This window comes from Chrysemys picta, chromosome 2 (genome assembly GCF_011386835.1).
Source record: "Chrysemys picta bellii isolate R12L10 chromosome 2, ASM1138683v2, whole genome shotgun sequence".
In the NCBI taxonomy this organism is placed as follows: Eukaryota; Metazoa; Chordata; order Testudines; family Emydidae; genus Chrysemys; species Chrysemys picta.
The window spans coordinates 28605487-28630701 of NC_088792.1; positions in this window are offsets into that span (position 1 = coordinate 28605487).

The following is a 25215-nucleotide window of genomic DNA, read 5'->3' on the forward strand; positions in this document are numbered from 1 at the left end:
TAAAACCCCATTCTGGGATTGTACAGCACCTAGCATAACAGGGTCCTGTATCCTAAGCCTTATTACAATGCAAGTAATACACTAGTAGCAACAATATTTCTTAATAATGCACTCAGATACTATAGTAATGAGTGGCACTATAAAGCCCTACAAGAGATAGAGGGCTTGCCACGATGAACATTTAGTTGATGGCAAGCTGGGGTGTGAATATACCCCACACTAGCCTGGAATGAACTACCTGTCATAGAATCATAGAATCATAGAATATCAGGGTTGGAAGGGACCTCAAGAGGTCATCTAGTCCAACCCCCTGCTCAAAGCAGGACCAATTCCCAACTAAATCCCAGCCAGGGCTTTGTCAAGCCGGGCCTTAAAAACCTCCAAGGAAGGAGACTCCACCACCTCCCTAGGTAACCCTGTCTGTGTGGATCCCTCTGATGTGCATGAAAAGTCTATTAATGCACTTTGATCTAGTCCCGTTTCATATCAGCAGGTCCACTTGGACAGATAGTCCAAGGAAGGCTAGTGTAGGGTAGATTCACACCCCACCTTGCTGTTAGCTAATTATTCATGTAGATGAGCCCAAAATCTTTAAAGTATGAGCTTTATGTAATTAGGCCACAAGGATTGTTTTGCTGGATATGTATAGCACGTTTTTTGTGTTTGAAAGTAAATTACAAGTTGCCAAACAATGCAAGAAGGTAAACCAGGTCCAGTACATTGCAGTGATGGTGATGTGTGTGCAACCTGCACTCCAGTGAAAATGGTACTTAGATTGTGACCCTTGTTATCCACAGGCAATGAACCAAAACTAAGTTTAGACCTCCCCCTGGCCTGTTTTGTTTTTCCTAACAGGAAGAAATTATTATTAACCTTTCCATAACTGTTGCTCTTCGAGATATGTTGGACATGTCCATTCCACTGTAGGTGTATGTGTGCACCAGCACACAGTTGTCAGAGAGTCTTTCCCCTTAGCGGTACCCACTGGGGTGGCACGAGCACTTTCTGGTGCCTCACACACAGTGCACAAGCATAAAGGGCAGATCCGTTCCTGATCCTGCTCAGTTTCTTCCATCCGGAAGACTCCATAAGAGAGGGGAAGGAGAGTGGGTCACAGAATGGATATGTGCAACTCATCTCAAAGAACAATTACTTATTAGAGTAATTGCACATGTCTATTCCACCATAGGTGACTCACAAGCAGTCCAAACTGGGTTCAGAGTCTATTTGAACAGGGACTGGAAGACCACTCATCCAAATTTAACGTCATCTCTAGATTGCTGAGATACAGCATAGGTCACTGCTTTGCAAATGACCAGTATGGGAATGTTAGCCAGAAAAGATACAGAGGTCACTTGAGACCTAGTTGAATGACCCAACAATTTATCTGCCAGCTTCACATTAGCCAACTGTAACATAGGCGAATACAACAGGGTATCCATGATGATAATCTTTGAATGGAAAAGGGACTGCCCTTCATTCTGTCTGCAAATACAATGAACAATTGAGTCAAAGAGCTTTTTAGTCTGGTCCAGCTAAAAAATTAATACTCTTCTAAAAGCCAGAGTGTACAGTCTCTCCTCCTCCTTATTACCATGAAATTTTGGGGAAAAGGTCAGTAAGAAAAGTGCTTGGTTAATATGAAAACTTTTGTAAGAAAACTTGGGTGTGGATGAAGGTAGACATTGTCAGCATAGAAAACTGTATATGGAGGATCTGATACTGGAGCCCTCAACTCCCCCACTCTCCTGGCCAATGAAATGGCTACTAAAAATGTTACCTTCATCAAAAGGTTCAACAGAGAGCAAGGCACTCGAGGCCCAAAGGGGGGACCATCAGCTTTGTTAAGACTAGACTCAGGCTCTATGGTAGAACAGGGGTCTGTACCTGCAGAAATAATCTGTCCAAACCCTTTAAAAATCTTACAGCCATCAGGTTAGAAAAGAGAAAGTGGTTGTCCACAGGTGAGTGAAATGCCTATATATCCGCTCGGTGTTCTCTGAGCAAGTTAATTATAAATCCTTGATATTTCAGGAATAGAAGATAATCCAGCACATGCTGTTAGAAGCAAAAAATGCAGAAACCCCGTTCAGTCTCGACCAGATGGAAAACCTCTTCCATTTAGCCAGGTAAGTAGTTCTAGTTGTTGTTTTTCTACTATTCAGCAAAAAGAACATCAGGGACTTGCGAACTAACTGATTAGCTTGCATAGCATTCCTTCCTCACATCAAGGGATGGGTGTGTTGGTGCTGACTGACAGTACGATAGCTATATTTTATGTAAACAAACAGGGAGGGGATCCAGGTCCTCACTGCTCTGCCAGGCAGCAATCCTGCTCTGGGACTTGTGCATCAGCAGCTCTATGCTTCTGAAAGCGGCCTACCCCCCAGGAACTCAGAATATGCTGGCAGATCACCTCAGCAGGTTGTTTATCAATCACCACAAGTAGTCCCTTCGCCCAGACATAACAAGGTCCATTTTCAAGTTCTGGGGAATTCTCCAAGTGGATCTGTTTGCAACAAAAGGCAACAGAAAATGTCACCAGTTTTGTTCCTATGTGGGCCACAGTTTGAGTTCATTCATGGATGCTTTGCTGCTGCCATGGTCAGAGGTTCTGCTATACGCTTTCCCCCCGACCACAACACTTCCGCATAGAGTTCTATGCAAGGTCAAGCAGGTCAAGGCCCACCTTATACTGATTGCCCTGCACGGGCCCATCATCACTAGTTTTCACAGCTCTTAGACCTCTCAATCAGTCCGCCACTGTCACTCATGTTTCGCACAGATGTAGTTTCATAGAATTATGGCAACCTCCTGCACCCTAATATTCAGGCCCTTCACCTGGTGGCCTGGAGACTTCACTGATAACATTGGTGGAGGAGTCCTGCTCTAGAGACTTTCAAGAATGGCTGCTGAATAGTAGGTTTCAGAGAAGCAGCCGTGTTAGTCTGTATCTGCAAAAAAGAACAGGAGTACTTGTGGCACCTCAGAGACTAACACATTTATTTGAGCATAAGCTTTCATGGGCTAAAACCCACTTCATGCATGCATTCGATGCCCACGAAAGCTTATGCTCAAATAAATGTGTTAGTCTCTAAGGTGCCACAAGTATTCCTGTTCTTTTTTTAAATCAGTTAGTTCGCAAGTCCCTGATGTTTACGTGTAGACTGAAATCTTGGATAGACCAAAGACTTTGCATCTGCAGGTGTCCCAGAGGAGCCCTTCCAACCCATGTCTGAGGCATCCATGACTAAGGTAAGCGACTGCTAAGGCAGAGTGAAGGGAACTCCCTTGCCGACATTAATCGTGTCCACCAATCTAGGGAGGATAAGATCAGATTTGGTATGTGTACTACCATATATCTATGTGGTGCTCATTGGTGAATACACTTTGGCCAGCCAGCTTTGAAGGAATCTGAAACGTAGCCTGGTGTATTGGACTACACAAGTGTATGCTGCCATGTGTCTCAGTAGCCTTAAACAGTTTATGACCATGGTGATGGAATACACCTTCAAGTCTTTAAGATTTTGCATTGCAAGTACCTGCCTGCTGTAGTAAGGCCCTGGCCATTGTCGAATCAGAACTGCTCCAATAAATTCTATATTCTGTATTGGAGACAGGATTGACTTGACCAACAGGCTGAGTGCATTGAAGCTGGATCAGATTACACTTATACTGGACAACACCTGTGATGTGGATTGACCCATTGTCAGCCAGTCATCCTGGTAAGGAAAAACATGGACCTGGACCTCTGAAGGAATGCTGTTACCAGCATCACATGTTTTGTAAATACCTGAGGGCAGCTGAGAGACCAAAAGGGAGCACTGTGACCTGATAATGGTGACCGCTGATGATATATCTCAGAAATATTCTGTTGTTCTGATGAATCACCACATGGAAGTACGTGTCCTTTAATTCAAGAGCACTATGCCAGTCCCTTGGCTCCAGGGAAGGAATAATGGAAGCTAAAATGACCATATGGAATTTTGATTTGAGGAACTTGCTTAACTCCCTTAGATTCAGTTTCATGCTCACTCTCCCCAAAGACTGACAGATGGTGGTTTCTGTCATGTGGACACCAGCCCGCTAGTGAAATCATTAACTCATGTCACATAAGCTACAGAATAGATTTCAAAAGGTAACAACTTTTAGCCATTCCCATCTTGGAACCACTCCCATCCTGAACCAACATGCTTTTTCGGTGAAATGTTCTGTATGCCACTGCCAGCTATCTTCCTTTGAAGGTTTATCATTGGAACCTTGCAAAGCGACCTGATGCCCTGCCCAGATTTTCAGCAGAACCGAAGATTCAGGTCTGAAAGCAAAGTTTACAGCATGCTCTTTTCCATTTGGTGGGATTCAAAATTAACAGGAAATAATTCCTTTCGGCATTCATCTGCATTTCCAATTGTTACTAATTATAACACATCATCTAGTTTATCCTTTAAGTTCCATGTCTCTGGCTTGCATGGAGCCACATATTGTAATTTGTGGTTTTTATTTTCAGCTGGCAGACAGAGGACACAGACTACAATAAAGACACTCACCTAAGACTTTACCGATGAATTTTCATCGGACCTAAAGATTAAATGCAACTATTTATATACATTAACAAATTACACATTGTCAAACCAGCCCAGTTTGGTTGTAATGTTATCATATGAGTTAATCTGTACATCACCGTTTGTCCTTTATTGTTTTATCTTTTATGCTATCCGGCAAAGTGCTGAGGGCTCTCAAATCCCATTTACTTCTGTGAACCTCAGGGGGAGTCGACAGCACTCAGCATCATGCAGGATCAAGTCTTGTATCATAAAACAGAGCACAATTCATCATATGCTTAGCATGCAAGTGGCGACAACAAACAGTTACACTCCTGTTGTGCATGAACCAAATTATCTCATCAGAGGAAAAATAAAATACACTGTTATGGGAAAAGACTCAATACTCATCCACGTCAGGGAATTTGGCTTAGTAGAATCATACCATGGTCCTGAAAAGCCCTCAGATTACCACCCAAAAATGGAAAAATAAGGCTCAGTCCTGTCAAAAGTGCACCATTAATATAATCTATAACTTAACTGTGTGCTACATTCAGTGCTGGTCCCTGCACTCAGATTAGTCTTCATTTGCCTGGGCTGTGTTGTAGCCCCTTCTACACACACACACACACACATACACACACACAGAGAGAATTTTATAGGAGTGAAGCACTTCACTTGGCCAGTCCCACACTGCCTCAGGCTAAGACTTTTAAAGGAGTTTCACGCAGATCTTACCACATGGAAGTTAGGAGCCTAAGGATCTAGGTCCCATATGCCCAATTTCCACTGAATTTCAATTGGAGTTGGGCATCTAATTCCCTTATACTCGTTTGACAAGTCCAGCCTTCAGTGAGAAAATTCCAAAGGGCCTGTTTGAGGAGATTATTAATATATCACGTTTATTATGGTAGTGCATAAGGGCCAACCAAGAATGGGGCCCCATTTGCTAGGTACTTTACAGACACAGTAATAGATGGTTCCTGCCCTGAAGAGCTTACCATCTAAATAAACAAGACAGACACAAGGTGCGGGGGGGGGGGGGGGGGATAACACAAAAGCAGAGTGAACAATGTCATGGTGGCAAATATCATGGGTAGTTCCTCTGGTTTTGGGGGGTGAGTAAGTGATGCCACATCCACTATTCCGAAGTTCTGAGTGCCCTGGTTTTTAAACATGTTTTTCAGCTTCACAAATAAATGGCTAACTTTGGTGATTGAACGCAGGGAAAGTGCTAATTTTCTGCCCTTAAATAGAAATCCAGTATGTTGTAAGTGGCTTATATGATTAGTGGAACCTTTTCTCATAGATTTGTAAACAGTAGGTAGAAATGCACCAGCCAGTCATTTCTTGAATGGAGTCTAATTTAACAGCTCCAGTAGCTTATTGTTGTCTGGAAGGGTTGTGAAGAAGATAGACAGAATGTAACAACCTGCCTTATTTCACACTATTCTGGCTTAATGGAGCAGCAGCAGACTTGATGGTGAGCTGTGGGACTGCATTTGCAAGCGTGTTTACAGATACAGTATTGATTTCGTGGTTCACTAAGAGCAGTTCTGTACTGCCACTGCTTGCAATAAATAACCCTGCGAGAGCCTACCTGGTTGTGAAGTAGTAATACATTATTTAACAGGAGCTAATCAATATCAAACAAGCATTCCCTTTGTTACAGGAGTGGTATTGACAGAATGGCTCTCCCTTTTAATTTTTTATTATTTAACATCGATTGCTGAAACTCAGTTCTGTCTGCTACTCTTCCCCATCAACAGCCGTATACAGAACCAGTCCTGATCAGAAATTTAACTTTCTTTTTCTTAAGAATAAATTGCCCAGTTTTAGTTCAAAATTAATTTGGGGGACGATCCTGCACCCGCTAAAATCAATAGGAATTTAGTCATTGACTTCCATGGAAGTAGGATCAGGCCTTTGATCAGATATAAAAATCACACTATTTTACCCTTCTTTGGAATAAGGGATCAGTTCTAAAACAAATCCCCAAATAAGTCTTTATTATCACTAGAAAGTCCACCAGAAAAGAACACAGAAGTTGCATTTGAACTTCTTCGCAACTATTAGGAGATGAAGCTTTTGCCACATGTAATCTGAAAAATAGTTTTCCATTTTCTTTCCCCCCTCCAACGAAGTCTCACATTTGACCTTCAGACTTAATGTCACAGTCTCAATGATCATAAAGGCCAACTAGTATAGGAGAGGACTTTCAAAAACTCCTCACCATTGGTCTGCCTCTGCTTCTATTGGAATCAATGGTAATACACCCAAGGGGATTCAATGGGAGCAATGTTAGCCAAAGATGAACACTTTTGAAAATCCTTCCTGTGAGGTTTTGTACCTGTTGCAGAAATGTAGTAATTGATACAAATAAGCTTAACTTGGGCTTGTGCCTGTGAAGTGCTAAGCATCTTCCCACTGAAATCAGCATGATTTGTCACAGAATTATGCCCTTAAAAAGGTATTGCTTAATTTCCAACAATGAATTTACTTATATAAGTTCCTGAAATATACTGATTTGTTATAATATTAAAAAATACCAAGTTAAAAAAAATGCAGTTTGAATGTTATGCATTTTATTTCCAAATGAAAGTTATCTTCAGTTCTACAATCGAAGGACAAACTCCACAGCACCTGTGTCATAGCTGCAAGGCAATAAGAAAATTGCCTTATATTATTCATGTATTGTAATTGTTTGTATAGCCATAGTGTAATAGGTGCTTTGCGGACATTAGGAAGTCAAAGCTGTGGTTTGAATGGCTTATAATCTAAATAACCTAAAGCAGTGGTTTTCTACCTGTGGTCCATGAACCCCTGGGGGGCTGCAGACTGTGTCTAAAATTTCCAAAGAGGTCTGCACCTCCATTTGAAATTTTTAGGGGGTCTGCAAATGAAAAAAAAAGGTTGAAAATCGCTGTTCTAGAACATGTAATGATTGTATTTAAATGGATTTGTGTGGGAACAGGAGGATGCAATACACCTGTCCTATTCTACCACCCTTTCACAGCATCCAGACAGTTTCAGTCCACAAACTCAAAATGTGCAAGGACTTCACAGATCTAGCATTGTCAGTGCTCTATCAATCTGCAAAAAGATATTTTTGTTTTTTTTTTTTAAATAAATCTAGCTAAATTTCTAGATGAAATGTCATTTCAAACAAAAAGTCAAAATGTTTTGTTTTGAAAATGACAAAACAAAACAATTCAGCTTTTCAATTTTCTTCTTTTTTTTTCAGCCAAAATCATTCATAGAATTCATGAAATATTTCAGTCGATCTGAAACTGCATTTTTTGGCAAATAAACTTGTCTGTAAAAATTCTCCCAGCTCTGCTGCAAAGAATAATTATTTCACGTTCCTGGCAGCTGCAGACTCATCTTTCAGTTAGAATTATTACATTTTTCAACCAGGTATAAAACAGGAAGTATAAATAAAAACAGGAATTGAACTTTAGACAGGTACATTTAAAAATGATGATGTCATTTAGGACTCAATTGAGCCTTTGGACTCTGCCCTGGTACATGGGGCAGTCAGAAGCTATGTCACCTCAGGAGGAGCCAGGGGAAGAAACTGTGACCCAGAAACACTCTCTCACACTCCCTGTGGCATTACTTCCCATTTGGGAGCTTTTCTAGTGCAAAAACAAGGGGCTTGCAGAGAGGCCCACACCAATCTGGTATGCAGTGGTGTGTCAGGCTGATTAAGAGTGCCAGAATGGCAAAACTTCCAAAACCAGCCCAATAAAGGATAATATGTTTTTAAAATACAATATTCCTGTGACTTTCCTCACCAGCTCTTCCTGCTATTCAATCCACTCACAGTGTTCAAAAAAAGCCCAGAAATTGTCATCTGTGGCCAAACTTTGTCTGTTATAGCCAGAGAGGAATGTCTTGAATTTAATATGCTTGGTTTGGGAGATCTGTTTTTGTCCGCTACAACCAATTGTCCATTATAACCATGACCATCATAAGTGGAGTGTGCAGTATGTAATTTAACAGCAGTGGTTAGTGCAGCAAAAGCCAACTGTTGAGGCTGGGTGGGAAACCTGAGATATTTCGTTAACCAAATATGTCTTAAAATACTTTTAATTTTTTGAGAAACTATCAATCTCTGCATTCTTGGCGAAGCATTGTTGTTACAATGTTAAAATGGTCTATTCATCTTGAAATGTACACTTCTCCAGAAAAGAGGAGATTTGTTTATTCTTTCAGATCACTGAATGACTTATACTAAGCAAGAATTCAGCAACTTCAGGGTTTTTGGAAAAAGGGGTTAAAATCGTGGGGGTTCATATTGAATGGACACTAGGGGAGGGGAGATCCTTGAAAGACAAAGTGGGTGAGGTAATATCTTTTATTGGACCAACTTCAGTTGGTGAGAGAGACAAGCATTCGAGCTACACAGAGCTCTTCCTCAGGTCTGGGAAAGGTGTTCAGAGTGTTAAAGCTAAATACAAAATTGAACAGATAGTTTAGCAGAAGTAGTTAGAACATATTCTAAGGGACCATTCAAGTTGAAATAGTCATAGGACAAGAAGAGGGGGTTAGTGGCTGACAGATTGTTGTAATAAGCCATAAATTCAGTATCTTTATTAAGACCATGATTTTTAGTGTCTAGCAAAGTTATGGATTTAAGCTCCCAAGCTTGTCTTTTGAAAGTGTTGTGGATGAGGACCGATAGGTCACATACAGAGAGATTGCTTTGTGAAAAGTGTTTATCTACAGGTGATATGGTGTTTTTCTCTTGTATCATTTTCTTGTGTGAGTTCATTTGAGAATGTGGTTATCATCTGGTTTCACCCACATAACTGTTATTGGGGCATTAATGCACTGGATGAGGTAAGGCCACATTTTATGAGAGGCATGTGTAGGAACCAGGGATCTTAAAGGGGGCGTTGTTGCAGGTGTTGATCATTGTAGCAGGTGAGATATGTCTGCAGGTTTTGCATTTGTTGTTCTGGCAGGGTCTGGTGCAACTTTGAATTGGTATGTCCTGGTCTGTGGGGAACTTGCTTCTGGTGATAAGCTTGGAGAGGTTGGGTGTTGTTCAAAGGCCAGAAGAAGGGGTTCAGGAAATGTTTCTTTCAGGATGGAGTCCCCATCAAATATGGGTTGTAGTTGTTTGATTCATAACTTTGCTAGACACTAAAAATCATGCTTTTAATGAGGACACTGGACTGATGGCTTATTACAACAATCGGTAAGCCACTAACCCCCCCTTTTTGTCCCATGACTATAGGGGTGTGAACAAGCCACTTCACCTTAGAATGTGTGCTAACTATTTATGCTAACCTGTCAGTTTGACCTTGTATTTAGCTGTGACACTCGGAATACCTTTCCCAGACTTGAGGAAGAGCTCTGTGTAGTTTGAAAGTTTGTCTCTCTTGCCAACAGAGGTTGGTCCAATAAAAAATATTACCTCACCCACCTTGTCTCTCCTGGGACTGACACGGCAACAATGACACTACAGGATAACAAATATTAAAGTTGATTGTAACTTAAGTATAGAGAAGTAATATATAATGCACCATAACCCTTTTAATGTAAGTTAGATTATTTTGAAAACTAAGCATTTCAATAAAAGTCCCAATTTGGGTCTTGTTGCAATAACCAGGAATGGGGGAAAAGGAGGATTCACAGTATGGTGCATTTTATCCTCTGAACACATCAGTAAATCATTCATCCAAATTTTTATCCTGCTGTCATTGGTGTGCCAGAAGAATTTATGAGTGCTTATATTAGTCCATGCAAATTCCATGTTATCAAGACCCCCTTGCATGAAGACATATGGGTTTGAGTACCTGCCAAAGGGTAGGGGACACCTACGGTAGTTTTGCAAAGCTGTGTGTGAAGTAGGAGTAATCTGTATAGCACACATTAGGGGAGGTTTTCACAACATGTTAGGAGATTGAAATCATGGACACTGGAAGACTGGGGAAGGAAAGGTTCCACAGCTGTTATGGGCTGCAGAGAGGAGTTCTTTGTTTTCTGAGACTGTAGGAGTTCCAAGAAGAGTGTATCACACAGGAAAGACAGGTGTAGTTGTACACCTTTCTGGTGTTAATTGAGTGGGACACACCAGAAACATGGGGTCATTTACAGCTACACACTTGGACCAAGATTTAAAACAAAATGGGTGCCTGAAGTAAGGCCCAGCTCCTCAGTGGTATTTAAGTGCCTAACTCTGATTGATTTCTATAGGAATTAGGCACCTACATACCTTTGAGGATCTGGGTCAAGACCATGTTTGGCATCTAAATAAGGGGTCTGATTTTTAAGGGTGCTGAGCACTCACTGCTGCTCTTGACTCCAACTGAAGATGCAGCTGCTCAGCTCTTTGGGAAAACCAGAGCCCTTTTATATACATGTGGAGAGGAATGCTCCCTCCAGCCTGGTGCAGGATGTATAAAGATAGAACACAGCTGTAGTACCTGTAAGCAGGGACCAAACACCTTCTCCTCCCCCTACAAGGAGGATCACTCACAAAGATGTGGCAACAAAAAAAGGCTATGGTTCCATCCTTTTCTCTGCTGTTCTAGGGAGCTGGACAGATACACAGTGGGTGGAGAAGCAACTCACACCATCTTAATGGCTTGTGCGGAGAGTGCACTCATCCACTCACACCAAGCAGCACTGGGAAAGACTGAGCCTGATGTACATTCCCTTCTAGTGTGGTGGAAATTACACAACCTAACCCTGTGAGCATTCCAGAGGAAGAACTGTAGGATAGTTTGTAAATGAGCTTTACAGTCCAAAAATCATTAACCTCTCCTTATTTAAACCCCTCCTGAAGATTCTCCTCTACTATAATGCCCCTGGAAGAGAAAAAGAGTAGTTTATTTTTAATATTCCACCATACTACACCCATGCCTTTGCTGCAACCCAGGGTGTCCATCTTACTGGTTTTTTGCCCGTCTTTGTCATACCCTGTCTAAATTGTATTGCAAGCTGTTTCGGGTAGGAATCTTGGGTTTTTAATCGATATTAGGTCACCTTCTGCTGCAGCAAAAATAAATATATAGTCCTTTCATCATGAAGGATTAGGTAACTAGGTTAATTATTACTTAGTTCAAATTACAGCCCTCTTGGGAAGCTCTTTTTAAGCCACCATGCTAGCTCTTACAAATGAGGTACATTCAAATGCAGCAGTCCAGTAATGAGAGTGAAGCTTCAGAACTATGAATTCCCTGCATAATAAAATATGAAAAACCCTGTGATAGACTCCAGCCTCATTCAGTTCATCCACAAGCAAATTAAACAATCTGCTGAAAAATTTACGATGAATGAGAGGTCAGCTCCATCCCGGCCTTTAAAATGGATGAGCAGTAAAGGCACTCCTTTGTCCAGTGATGAATGCAGTGCTCATTCCAAGACTCAGCTCTGCCAATAAATTATAGTCGAAACTGTTGGGAGAGGAAAAATTGTAGATGGAAAATGAATGTATTATGTGTGAGTGACAAGATATTTGTGTGTGTGTGTGTGTGTGTTCTGAGGAGAGCCTTACGATGGGTAAAACGATAAGAATTAAGAATGGATAAGTTGTCAAGTGTTTTTCTGTTTAGAGGTTATAGTGATATTGACACCATCTTACTGGACAGCTCATGTATTAATCAGAAAGGAAAAACTGAAGAGAAATTTTAAGAATAATGTAAATTTGTTCAGTATTGGAAAACAATGTAAATAAGTTAACAGTTTGCATCTGCAATGATGTGTATCGTTCATGCATCTATGAAGGAGTCATTCTAGTTAATGAGGGGGGAGACAGTCTTGATACTGTATAATCAGTTAAAATTGACCCCCTTATAAATTATAAAAGCACTGTATTCTATGTGCTTGGGCTTTAGAGTGCTAATACTAATAAATAAGTAGATTGCATGAAGCATCACAAACTGAGATGTCACAGTATACTGTAAAGTGTGCATCAAACTAATGCCTTATGTGCATTTCTGTATAAAGTCTTCATATAACTATTGGATTTCTACATGGCTGGCAAATATACACACACAGAGAGAGGGAGGGGGATGGGAAGAAAAGGTTTTATTTCCCTTGATAGTTTCTAAATAAGTTTGGAAGTGCAAATGTCTCTCTCTCTCTCTCTCTCTCTCTCTCTTTCATCTTCTTTGTTTAAAATAATAATGTATTTTCTAGAAAGTGCATTAAGATTATATTTGGCTTTTTGAATGCAACAAAAGGTGGCTGTAGTCCTGTTTTACTGTATACCAATCAAGTAAACTCCAGCTGTCGGTCCTCTGATCAACTCTTCAATAGGCAAAAAGGGTTCAGATACATCCTGCCCACATGCTCGTAGATACCCATATAATAACTAATATTTTCTTCTTTATGAATTGCATTTACAATTACTTCCTGACTTTCAAGGAAATATTTGAAAGAAAAATGTACCTAAACTCCCTACGGATGGATGTCTTTTTTCTCTTTTTTTAAGAGCTGTAGCTATGTTTTGATGAGACATGCAGCAAACTTTTTCGCCCAAGCTGCAGTATTGAAACTTTTATCACTTCCCTGAACATGACAAAATCAGAAAGGCTAAGGCACAAAATGAGATATACCTAGCAAGGGACATAGACAATAAGAAGATGTTCTTTAAATAGACTAGGAGCAAGAGAAAGATTAAGGAAAGTGTAGGAGAGCTAATAACTGATGACCTCAAGAAAGCTGAGGTGTTTAATACCTATTTTGCTTCAGTCTTCACTAAAAATGTTAATGGTGACCAGTTATGCAAAACAATTAATATTAACAACAAGGGTGGAAGGAACTCAAGTCAAAATAGGGAAAGAACGGAAATATCTGAAGGATATTTAGAAAAGTTAGATGTATTTCAAGTTGGCAGGGCCTGATGAAATTCATCCTATAGTACTTAAGGAACTAGCTGAAGCAATCTCTGAACTGTTAGCAATTATCTTTGAGAACTCATGGAGGATGGGTGAGTGTCCAGAGGACTGGAGAATGGCAAACATAGTACCTACCTTTAAAAAAAAAAAGGTGGGGAGGGGGGAGAACCCAGGGAACTAGACAGGTCAGCCTAACTTCAATACCTGGAAAGATACTGCAACAAATTAATCTTAATCTGCTTAATCTGCATCAAGAGAGATTAAGGTTAGTCAGTAGGAAATAATCAATGTGTAAGCACCTAGAGGATGGTAGGGTTATAAGGAATAGCCAGACTCAATTTGTCAAAAACAAATCTTGCCAAACCAACCTAGTGGACAAGTGTGAAGCTGTAGGTGTGAAATATCTTGATTTGACTAAGGCTTTTGATATAGTCCCACATGACATTTTCATAAGCAAACTAGGGAAATGTGGACTAGATGAAATTACTATAAGATGGGTGCACAATGGGTTGAAAGACCGTACTCAAAGAGTAGTTATCAATGGTTCGATGTCAAAATGAGATGATATATCTAATGGAGTCCCACAGGGTCAATCCAGTGTCTGGTACTATTCAATATTTTCATTAATGACTTGGATAATGGAAAGGAGAGTATGCTTATAAAATGTGCACAACACTAAACTGGGAGAGATTGCAAATGCTTTGGCGGACAGGATTAGAATTCAAAATAACCTTGACAAATTGGAGAATTGGTCTGAAATCAACAAGATTAAATGCAATAAAGATAAGTGTACAGCGCTAAACTTAAGAAGGAAAAATCAAATGCACAACTACAAAATGGGAAATAACTGACCAGGTGGTAGTGCTGCAGAAAAGGATCCGTGGCTTATAATGAAACTGAATATGGGTCAACAATGTGATGCAGTTGAGAAAACAGTTAATATTCTTCTGGGGTGTATTAACAGGTAGTTCTCCCACTCTGCTCAGCACTGGTGAAGCCTCAACTGGAGTACTGTGTCCAGGTCTAGGAAAGATGTGGACAAACTGGAGAGAGCCCAGATATGATCAACAAAACTGATAGAAGATTTAGAAAATCTGACCTGTGAGGAAAGGTAAAAAAACTGGGCATGTTTAATCTTGACTGAAAGAAGATCTGATAACAGTATTAAAATACATTAATGGTTATTATATAAAGGACAGGAATCAACTGTTCTCCTTGTCCTCTGAAGCTAAAACAAGATGTAATGAGCTTAATCTACATCAAGGTTAGTCAGTAGGAAAATCTTTCTAACTGTAATGGTAATTAAACCCTGGAGTAGGCTTCCAAGGGAGATTGTGGAATCCTCATCATTGGAGGTTTTTAACAACAGGCTAGATAAACACCTGTCAGGAATTGTCTAGTTTTAGTTTGATCCTGTTTCAGTGCAGAGGGCTGGACTTGATGACCTCTCAAGGTGGCCTTCCATCCCTACATTTCTATGTATTTATGATTCTATGAGTGAAATCTTGGCCCTATTGTGAAGTCAATGGATGTCTTTTCACTGTCCCTTATTTTTTATTTACATTATTGCTGTAGCCATGTTGGTCCCAGAGAGACAAGGTGGTGAGGTAATAGCTTTTACTAGACCAACTTCTGCTGGTGAAAGAAAAGCTCTGTGTAGCTCAAAAGCTTGTCTCTTTCCCCAGCGGAAGTTGGTCCAATAAAAGATATTACTTCACCCACTTTGTCCCTTTAAAAAAAAACACTAACTTTTCAAAAGTTACAGAGGGTCCTGTGGCACCTGTAAGACTAATAGAAGTATTGGAGCATAAGCTTTCGTGGGTGAATGCCCACTTTATCAGATGCAAGACTTAAAGGTGCCACAGGACCCTCTGTTGCTTTTTACAGAATCAGACTAACACGGCTACCCCTCTGATACTTTTCAAAAGTTGAGGAAGTTTTAAAAAGTTTCTGAGTGGCAAAAGGAAAAATGAAAAGCTAATTTTAACTTTTCAGAAGTTGGAGAAGGTTTGAAAAGATGGAGTGGAAAAAGAACAGTGGTGGGAGGAAGGAAAAATGGGAAAGTGTGGGATGTGGAGGATGTAGTCGGAACCCTAGATATTATTTGTTTTGTTGTACTGAATATCTACAAGGAAAAAAAGGAGAGAAAAAGAAGGGAAAACAAATGTGAAATTATGAAATGGAATTTTCAAAAATTTTGCAAAAAAATAAAGAAACTGTTCCATTTTGAATGCTGAAAAAGAGTAACTTTTACTTTTTTCTGATTTCCCCCTCATTTTTCGACCAACTATCTTAAACATCATTGTGTCAGAACTATAAAATTTTTAAAATTCTTGAAAATGTTATTGAGCTTGAACTACTATCACTTGGGGGTCATTGGGTTTTCTCTTCCTTCCCCTGCTTCCTCCCTGGAGAAAAAAACAGCTAATTGCACAAGTAAAGCACAGAAGGTGATGACCATAAAAGGCTCTGAGAACACTGAAGCAATGAGTTGACAGAGAGAGAAAATGTTAAGTCCCTCAGCTTTCACACCAGGTATGATCATTATTAAACAGATGGGACACTGTTTCATAGAATCATAGAATATCAGGGTTGGAAGGGACCTCAGGAGGCCATCTAGTCCAACCCCCTGCTCAAGCAGGACCAATTCCCAACAGAAACAACAGAAGGAAGGGATTCACCCAACTTCTCACCAGAACCCTGGCACAGAAGGGATGGTTTGCACATACTGGTTCAGGCCAGGTTTCAAGAGATGCAGGAGACAAAGAAAGAACTTGGGGTAAAAAAGACAGAGGGTCTTCATTTTGATCCAGGAAATGGACATGACCTTTTGTCCAAGGAGAACCCAACCTTGCTGAAGAGTTGGAAGCACTTTGACCTGCCAGACTCCCCCACATGAAAGATGGACAACTTTTGGTACATTTAGTATGCTTTTAGACCTTTTTATTGTCTTATGTTTTCTCTGTATGATTTTGGCTTTAAATAAATATATTCTGCTTTGGAAGAGTTCTGTGGTCACTTGTAACCACTGAAGAGGAAGCAGAGCACAGGGGATAGATGCTTGCTCAGACAGTTGGGGACAATCACAGTGAATTGCAGGAGAGATGTAACCTAACGCCCCAGCCAGAAGGGAGTGGACCACGTGTCCTGCTCAGAGAGAACTGAGGGCTAGGGACCTGATACCTAAAAGGGCATTCCTAGATCAGACCACAGAGGGCATTCAAAGATGCAGCTACCTCAAAACTGTGACACTGTGGAATTGTCATGAACCAAAAGAAGGCCCCCAAAGTTTGAGTAAGTTATCTGATGTGAATTATTTGCTCAGCTCTGGGTGTTAGTGTACTAATGTTAGTGTAATTATGGGATAAATAAACCATATGCACGTTCTTGCAATTTAACAAACTCCGATAGAGTCTTGTTTTTTGTGCAACCAGTAAAATAAAATACCCAGAATATATTAAGTGCTCAGAACTACTGTTCAGTACTATGAATATCATTCTTCAGTATGCTACTGCTGCTGTGAGTCTGAGTTTAGGACTAGCCATTTGAAATAGTAGAAAATATGTCTAAAGCAGCTGACTATTCTGATTTATATTTCCATCAACCATTGGAGTAATCACTGAGAGTTAGGTGTCAACCTGCCTAGGCACTTCTGAAAATCCTACTGGGTGGCTATCTATATCTGTAGGTGTCTAAATACCTTTGAAAATCTGATCCTAAGCCCTCTAGCTGGAAGCCATAATATACTCAAATCCTTTATATGGATCAGTCATGAGAGGATAACAAAGACAAATGCTCTCTTAGTGTGGGTTACATAAACACACCAGGTCAAATTTTGAACTGATTTACATGCTGTGTAGTCCCATGGCTTCCAATATGGCTACAGATGTCACAAGACAGCACAGAGCTCACCATCTACAGGGCAACTTCTTGTGCCAGATCAAATGGGTTAAAAGTCCTGAGAAAAATAGGTTTGTGAGCCTCATAAGGTAGTTTGCAGGGCTTTCTAAATCAAAACCTTACACTCCATAAGGTTCACCTATCTCTAATTGATGCACACATACAATGGCCTCCTTATAACTAGAGCTAGTCAACAATTTCACACCCTTTTTTAAAAGAAATGTTCAGGTAGAAATGCTCAGCTTTTGTTTTAAAAATTCCCTTTTCAATGACCATAAGGAAAAATGGGGCGGGGGGAGGAAGATGCGAAAAGGGAGGCAAAGGGAAACAATGCTGTTTGTGCAAAACAGCCCAGGATTCAAGGAGTTTCTACATTGGATATATTTGTCCTGTGTGGTGCAAGGCCCACTCCTTTGTGAGGGCTGCCAACATGCTGTCATCCAAGGGAGAGATGGCGGCAGGGAAGGGGCTTGATAAGGGATGTGCAGGATCATTGAATCCACAGATATGCAGATCTACTGGCCATACAGAATGGAGGAGTAGCTTCCACAGTAGAAGGTTATAAAGTGAAGACAATTCAGAGAAGAGCCACAAAAATGATTAAAGGATAGAAATCATACCTTATAGACAGAGACTCAAAGAGCTCAATCTATTTAGTTTAACAAAGAGAAAGTTAAGGGGTGACTTGATTCCAGTCTACAAATTCCTACAGGGGGGACAAATATTTGGCAATGGGTTCTTCAACTAGCAGAGAAAGGTATAACATGATCCAATGGCTGGAAGTTGAAGCTAGACAAATAATAAGGCATAAATTTTTACCAGTAATGGTAATTAACGATTGGAACAATTTACTAAGCGTCATGATGGATTCTCCATCACTGACCATTTTTAAATCAAGATTGGATGTTTTTGCTCTAGGAATTATTTTGGGAAAGATCTATGGCTTGTGCTACATTGGAGGTCAGACTAGGTGATCGCAATGGTCCCGTCTAGCCTTGGAATCTATGGTGGCCATAATCAGAGGAGAGTTTCTTTCTTTCTGCCCCTTGTGGAATCTCCTAACACCTAGCCCAGAAACTCAAGCCATGCACTTGGGGATGGATTTGTCCATTAGTGTCAATGTTCAGTTTTGCTATAACAACCTTTACAAACCCAGCATCTATCTTTTATGGCCTTCGCATTTGGAGAGATGTGCACAGTTTTACAGCCAATCTGGATTTATTCTATTAAACCAACCCATGAGCCATGTCTCAAAAATGAAAAATCGATATTCAGCTGTATTGCAGCAGCAGCCTTATGGCTCGTGCAGCTATTGATAATAAATTAGGAGGTTTTTATATTCTTACATTTAGAACTGAAGTCTGCACTTGCCAAAGTGGCACAATACAACCATTCCAGTTGGACGACTGTGGCAAAAACGATTGATGCATGTGTCTAGGTTGTGTAATCACTCTGTGTGAGGTCTGGAGACTGGGTGGGGGGGAAATGGAACATTCTCCATAGTGAAGAAGATTGGTTTAAATCCAAAGCAGGCAACTGAAAAATTGTTTTGGTTCAAATCCAAAGAACGCAACTGAAAAATTGTTTTGCTGTCAAATCTCTGAAAAAAGACTCATTCAGGTCTGTACGACTAGGCCTTTTTCTTCATTATAGTACTCACTGAATAGAAACAGAATGTTCTACCATAGCCATCATTTGGTTATGTTTAATATTTATTCCTCACTTAAAGGATATTCTGGTAGAGATCAGGCCATTTGATACCTGGTTTATTTCTGCTGTCATATCAGCCCCTATGTTCTTCTGATTAACATGTTTTTTTGTAAACCAATGCCAAAATCTGAGGAAACACAAACACAGGATTTTTTCAATGAATCCCAAACAACCATGAGACTTGTCAGTGTTTGAAGACTTCTGCATTTTTGAGTGTGATTATATATGCTATAACTTACAAGAGAGACAATTGTACAATGGGAATGTTATATTTTATTACAAGATAACAAAAATATTCTTGTTAATTAAATAACTAAAAACTAATCTAACCATGGAACTGATATAATTCACATCAGCTTCATTCCAAAATAGTTTCATTTGAGCAGAGTTACCTTTGTTCTTGTTTGTAAATTTTACTCCTATTTGTATGAGTGCATATCAGAAGAAAAAAATATCAAAATGCTGCTTCAGACTGGGTCATACTGCTGTGACACCTGCAAGACATCAGCCAGTGTATGATGGCTAGGCTGCGGCACAGGTCAATACTTACTACTTCACTTACTGGCATGTGATTGTAAAAAATGTCCATATTTGGCTGTTTCCTCAGTCTCCATTCACATGTTTCTCTTTAGGGCAGGGACTATATTTTCCTCACTGTTTGCAGAATTGGTCCCCAAACAGGGCCTCTGGCTGCTACCGTAATATAAATATTAACTAAAAATAATAAACCACATTGGGAAATTCCACTTGATCCATAGCTAGAAGAGGGAAATAAGGCTACATTTAGGCTACTGTCTAATTAACACCAAAATTGGGGGCAACACTGCCTTTATATTGCCTTTATTTTTTCCCTGGTGCCAGAACCAGACAGGGATTTGTCAGTCTCTGGCATAAGTGAGAGCAGGTTCAGGGCTGCTCTAATCAATTGTAGCGTTCCAACAGCCAGAGATTGGCAGGCCTTAGGGATGTAAAAACCAGCTTACCAATTCAAAGCAGTTAGAACAGGGGTGAAGACCTGGCCCAGTGATTGTAATTACACTGTAACTGAAATATGAATATGCTTTTGATGTGTTATCATTATTTCATACAAATGGAAGGTTAACTTCTGGTACCTGATTAAGTGTTAAAGCAATATAGCTAGTGTACCTGGATTTAAAAAATGTACAGACTAAGTATGAAACTAAAGAGGTAATAAATAATTCAGTTATGTAGCCAACCTTCCAGTTTCATGAAGCAGTGTTAAATATAAGTGTCAGAGAGAATAATTACACTGTAATTACAAGTATTGTATCATAAAGTGCAACTCACAGATTACCACTGAGATTCCCCTGCTTCCCCAATATTTTGCTACAGTGTCATTGTAGCTAATCCTGTTTCATACCATGTGCTCTCAACGTCCATAATCACGGTTTCTCTCTACGCTACTTTCTCATTCTTAGGCCCAAATCATACTCTGTCATCAGTGTTCTATCCATTTTCTGGGCTCTGTCTCCTTGCCCAAGAGGGTGGAGCTAGTAAATGAAACACTCCTATGATGCACCTGTCTGTAGAATGTCCCCAGAATCTATTCAAAACCACCCCTTTGTACACACACAAAGATAACTGTCCACTCGCACATGGCTGTTTCTCTCCCACACAACCAGCTCCTGCTCGTTTGCTGTCTCCCCCTACACTTTCTCTTTCTCTCCAACTCCTGTCTTCCAACCCCTGCTAAGACTGGCGTCTATATGCTTTCCTCTGGCCTTGGATTGGTTCCAGGGGATGGTGTGGTAATTTGTCGATTTGCTGCTTGATTCCTTCTGGTGTGGGGACTTGTGCCCTTTCTTCCTCCTCTGATCATATAGGGGAATGGAGACAATCAATGTAGCATTCCCTACTAGCTGGTGGGGCAACATTTCAGAAGCAGCAGTAGTTAGTTCTGAGCTGGTGCCTCAAGCAGCCTCCCCAGTCACATGATGAGGCCTGAGGGACCTATGTGGCCACAAAGGTTGCAGGGCTGGCTTTGTCTGTAACCAATTCCAATGAGGCTTTGGGCAATCTGTATTCTCCCCTCCCCCATTACCAGTTTTTCTCAATGGAAAAGAAAATGGTGAAAAATATAAAAACAAAGGGAAAGAAACTCATGGGAGAAGAAAAAACTATTCTCTTACTTTCCTTTTTTTCCTCTGGAAAAGTGATGACTTTTTTTTTTAACCTTTTTTTCCTTCTTCTCCAGCTGAACCTCAGCTGCTGTGTTATTCTCTAGGCAGGCCAGCTCACCAGCTTGCACTTTTGGTTCCCCACTTGGACTTTATTTCTTCTCTGACCATGCTGCCTGGCTCCATTAAACACTGGGGGAGCATGCACACTAATTCAGGGGACCCTGATCAACATCAATGTAATAGTTCACACCTCTCTGAGCTATTCTTTCAGGCTCTCAACAGAGTCAGGCAGGTATTACTGTATCAGTTTACACTCACCTAATATTTTCAAGGTTAACGCCCTAACCATGAGATGCTGGAGCATTAATTCGGCAAGAGATGAAGTGAGCATCAAATTCTGCAAATTGAAAAATACATAGGGCACTGGTGATAGCATAGATGCCCATTATAGTCTATTTATACCGCACTGCATATGACTAAGTCAGATACTTATTTCATTTACTTAGGAATGATGAGGTTGGTCACATGTTGGGTGGGAGGAGCGGAAGGAAAGGGGAAATGAAGCTGGAGTTGCTGTGTAGGGTAGATGTGAAGACTGATTGGTAGAGGGAAAGAGGGACTCTAATGTGTGTGTACATTTTAAAAACTCAAAAGACCACAGAAACTTAAAAGAAACGTACCTATCAATCAACTTAATCACTCAGCATCCTCCAGGTGTTTACCTTTGTCTTTTTAGACTATAGTAGAACCTCACAGTTACGAATACCAGACTTACGAACTGATCAGTCAACCACGCACCTCATTTGGAATCAGAAGTACGTAATCAGGCAGCACAGCAGCAGAGACAAAAGAAAGCCAATACAGGACAGTACTGTGTTATATGTAAACTACTCAAAAAATAAAGGGAAAGTTTAAAAAAAAATGACAAGGTACGGAAACTGCTTCTGTGCTTGTTTCATTTAAATTAAGATGGTTAAAGGCAGCATTTTTCTTCTATGTATTAAAGTTTGAAATATGTATGAAGTCAATGTACAGTTGTAAACTATTGAAAGAACAACCATAATGTTTTGTTCAGAGTTATTCTCTGGAACAAGAATTGTGTCTTTTGCCGTATTTGGAAAGTGCCCAGCCCATTTTAGACTCAGCCACAATATAAATCACTCTTATGCAGCATGCTGTATTGCTCAGTCAATAAATTAGCTCGACTGGCTGCATTCTCTGGGGTTTGTACTCCAGGTCTCACAATTCATTGTCCGCTACACAGGGATGTTTTATTAGCTCAATCTCCATCATCAAACATGCAATTTCAGAAAAGTGTTTTGTTTTGTTTTGTTTTTTAATCTAGGAAAATTAGATAATGGCAGTTTTAATGACCTCACCAAACAGTGGCCTATATACCGCCCACCATCAGTGAGCCTCTGTGCCTTAGTCATCAAGCCATGCTGCAAACAAAAAACTAAACTCCACTGGTGCAGCTGCTCAGTGTCACATTGCTCGCCAAGTGACCCTAATCTCAGAACAGTTACAAAATCCAAAAGGCTGAGTTCATAACTGTAATGCACTCTTAGTGAGTGAGAAAGCAGAACCCAAACATTCATTATTGTCTTAGCACATGGAACTAGAGTCAGAAGACCTGTATTCTCTGACTCCCCATTGCCACTGGCTTGCTCACCTTGGATGAAATGTTGCCCCATTGAAGTCAGTGGGTGTTTGGCCATTCAGTGGGGCCAGGATTTTATCTCTTGAATTCAACTGGAGTTGAGGATGTTCAGTACGTTGAAAAATCAGGCCCCTAACTTCTCTGCTTTAGGGAAGAGATAATGATACTTACCCAACTTTATAAAGTTCTTTAAGATCTTTGAATGAAAATCTTTATATAAAGTATTATAATTAGTTCCTGCTTGTTAATTCACAGGCAAGCATCTGCCATAAACTTTGTACTATCTGGGACAGGTATGTAGGCAAATACAGAAACATGGGGACTGGCTTTTCCAGTCCATAATGTCAGATGCCATACAAAATATATGCAACTTTTAAATGTCTTCTATGTATTTGTTTGTATTCAACTAGGTTATGTATGTGTGTGTACATAACTGTATATGTATATGTACAATTCATACATGTGCATCTAGGAGTTTAGCCTGTAGATAGAGCACAGTGATGGCTTCCTTTCAATTTAAAATGAACAAACTCAGAAATTAAGATGCTATTTTTTTCATTTTATTTTGATCATGTAAAATTAATGCACTTTTAAAATATTGGTATTGAAATTCTGAACTCCATAGAATGGATTATTAGAAACATATGGGATTTATATGGACTTAACCAATAGGTATAAACTAAGTTGTTTCCACTTTTGTCAGTGCTGGGGTATATGATGATCATTAGAATGCTTTGGCATGTGCGGTAGCAGCCCTGTTTTTTAAATTTTACAAGAAACACGGACAGAAGGATTGATTCTCCAGAGTGCATTTTTTGGTGCTGTCATTGTGGATTAAAAAATATACATTCATAAACTCTGTAGGGGTTTTGCGGTGCCAAAGCGTACAGCAGACACAATGAATGAATCATCAGATCTCTTGACAACTATTCTCAAATTATTATTTTAAAGAAACATAACCTTCTTATTTGGCCTGATATACATTTTTGGTAAAATCAAATGTCCCTGTTTGTGACCTGTAGGCACAGTGTATTCTCTACAGATCTCTGTGTCAGACTTCATTTCTGCAAACTGGATCATTGTGTGTGGCCTTAGGGAACTCTTAATTTCCCTCTGTTCTTCCTGTTTGGTGTGTCAGTTAAGATGACGTGGACCAAATTCACATCAGAGTTCAAACTCTGCATGAATCTGAGGCTTCCAGGAACCTACAGATTTCAACTACAGCAAGAAACATACGGAATATCTTCATTTCCTTTCTATGTAGTTCTAGATGGAAGAAGCAATAAAGTGACATACTGTGGTTATACAATAGTATATGTGTATGTATATACACCTCTACCCCGATATAATGCAACCCAATATAACATGAATTCGGATAGAACGCGGTAAAGCAGTGCTCCGGGGCGGGGCGGAGCTGCGCACTCCGGTGGATCAAAGCAAGTTCGATATAACATGGTTTCACCTATGACGGGGTAAGATTTCTTGGCTCCCGAGGACAGCGTTATATCGGGGTAGAGGTGTAATATATAATTACCCAAAAAACTACATTAAAAAGTGGCAAAGTCAAGCACCCAGAAGTTCAGACATGCCAAAACTAAAGTTGCCTGTGCAACTTTAATTCAGCCCACCTTGTGCATATGCATTATGATACAGTCTTTATTTTTCCATAGGAACCCAGACTCATTCGGTGCACAGGCCTGATCTGCTTTGGGGATGAATCAGGGCTGTGTAGTGGAGACTGATGTCTGTAGGTACTGTCTATAATTTATACAAACATAATAGTGATAGGATACAGTAATTACTATACTTATAGCTACCATTAAAGTAAAACTATAAAAATAATACATAATAATACTTTATAGTGTTTTACATCTGGAGATATAAAATAACTTTACAACGTGGATAATAGCATTATAATCTGTTTTACAAATTGGGGAACCTGACACACAGATTGGTCAAGTGACTTGCCCATAGTAGAGCCAGGGGCAGAACTGGGTCTGTTGAGTCTTTGCTTTGACCATTGCAGCATACTGTCTTCTGTACATGGGGAATGAAAGTGACACCCCCCCCCAAGTTTTCTTCCCCCCCCCCTCAAAATTATCCACAATGAGGGTGGGTGCAATATGTTAAAGGGGGCGTTCTGGATCATATTATTAAGCTACATGCAGCTGTGCATTAAAAATCTAAATTTTGTAGCACTCCTTAATGGTTGAAAGGATTCTACCGCATTTATATATTTTCTTTTTAAAAAGCTTATTTATTCTCAGCTGGGAACAGCAAAGCCTCTTTTATTCTCATCTGGAAACAGTCCCACAAACTTTTCAACTCTACCTGCCTTCATCAGGGCTTGTAGATTGGATCACACCAGCATTTATACTCTATTAATCACCTTTCTTTCTGGCACTAAC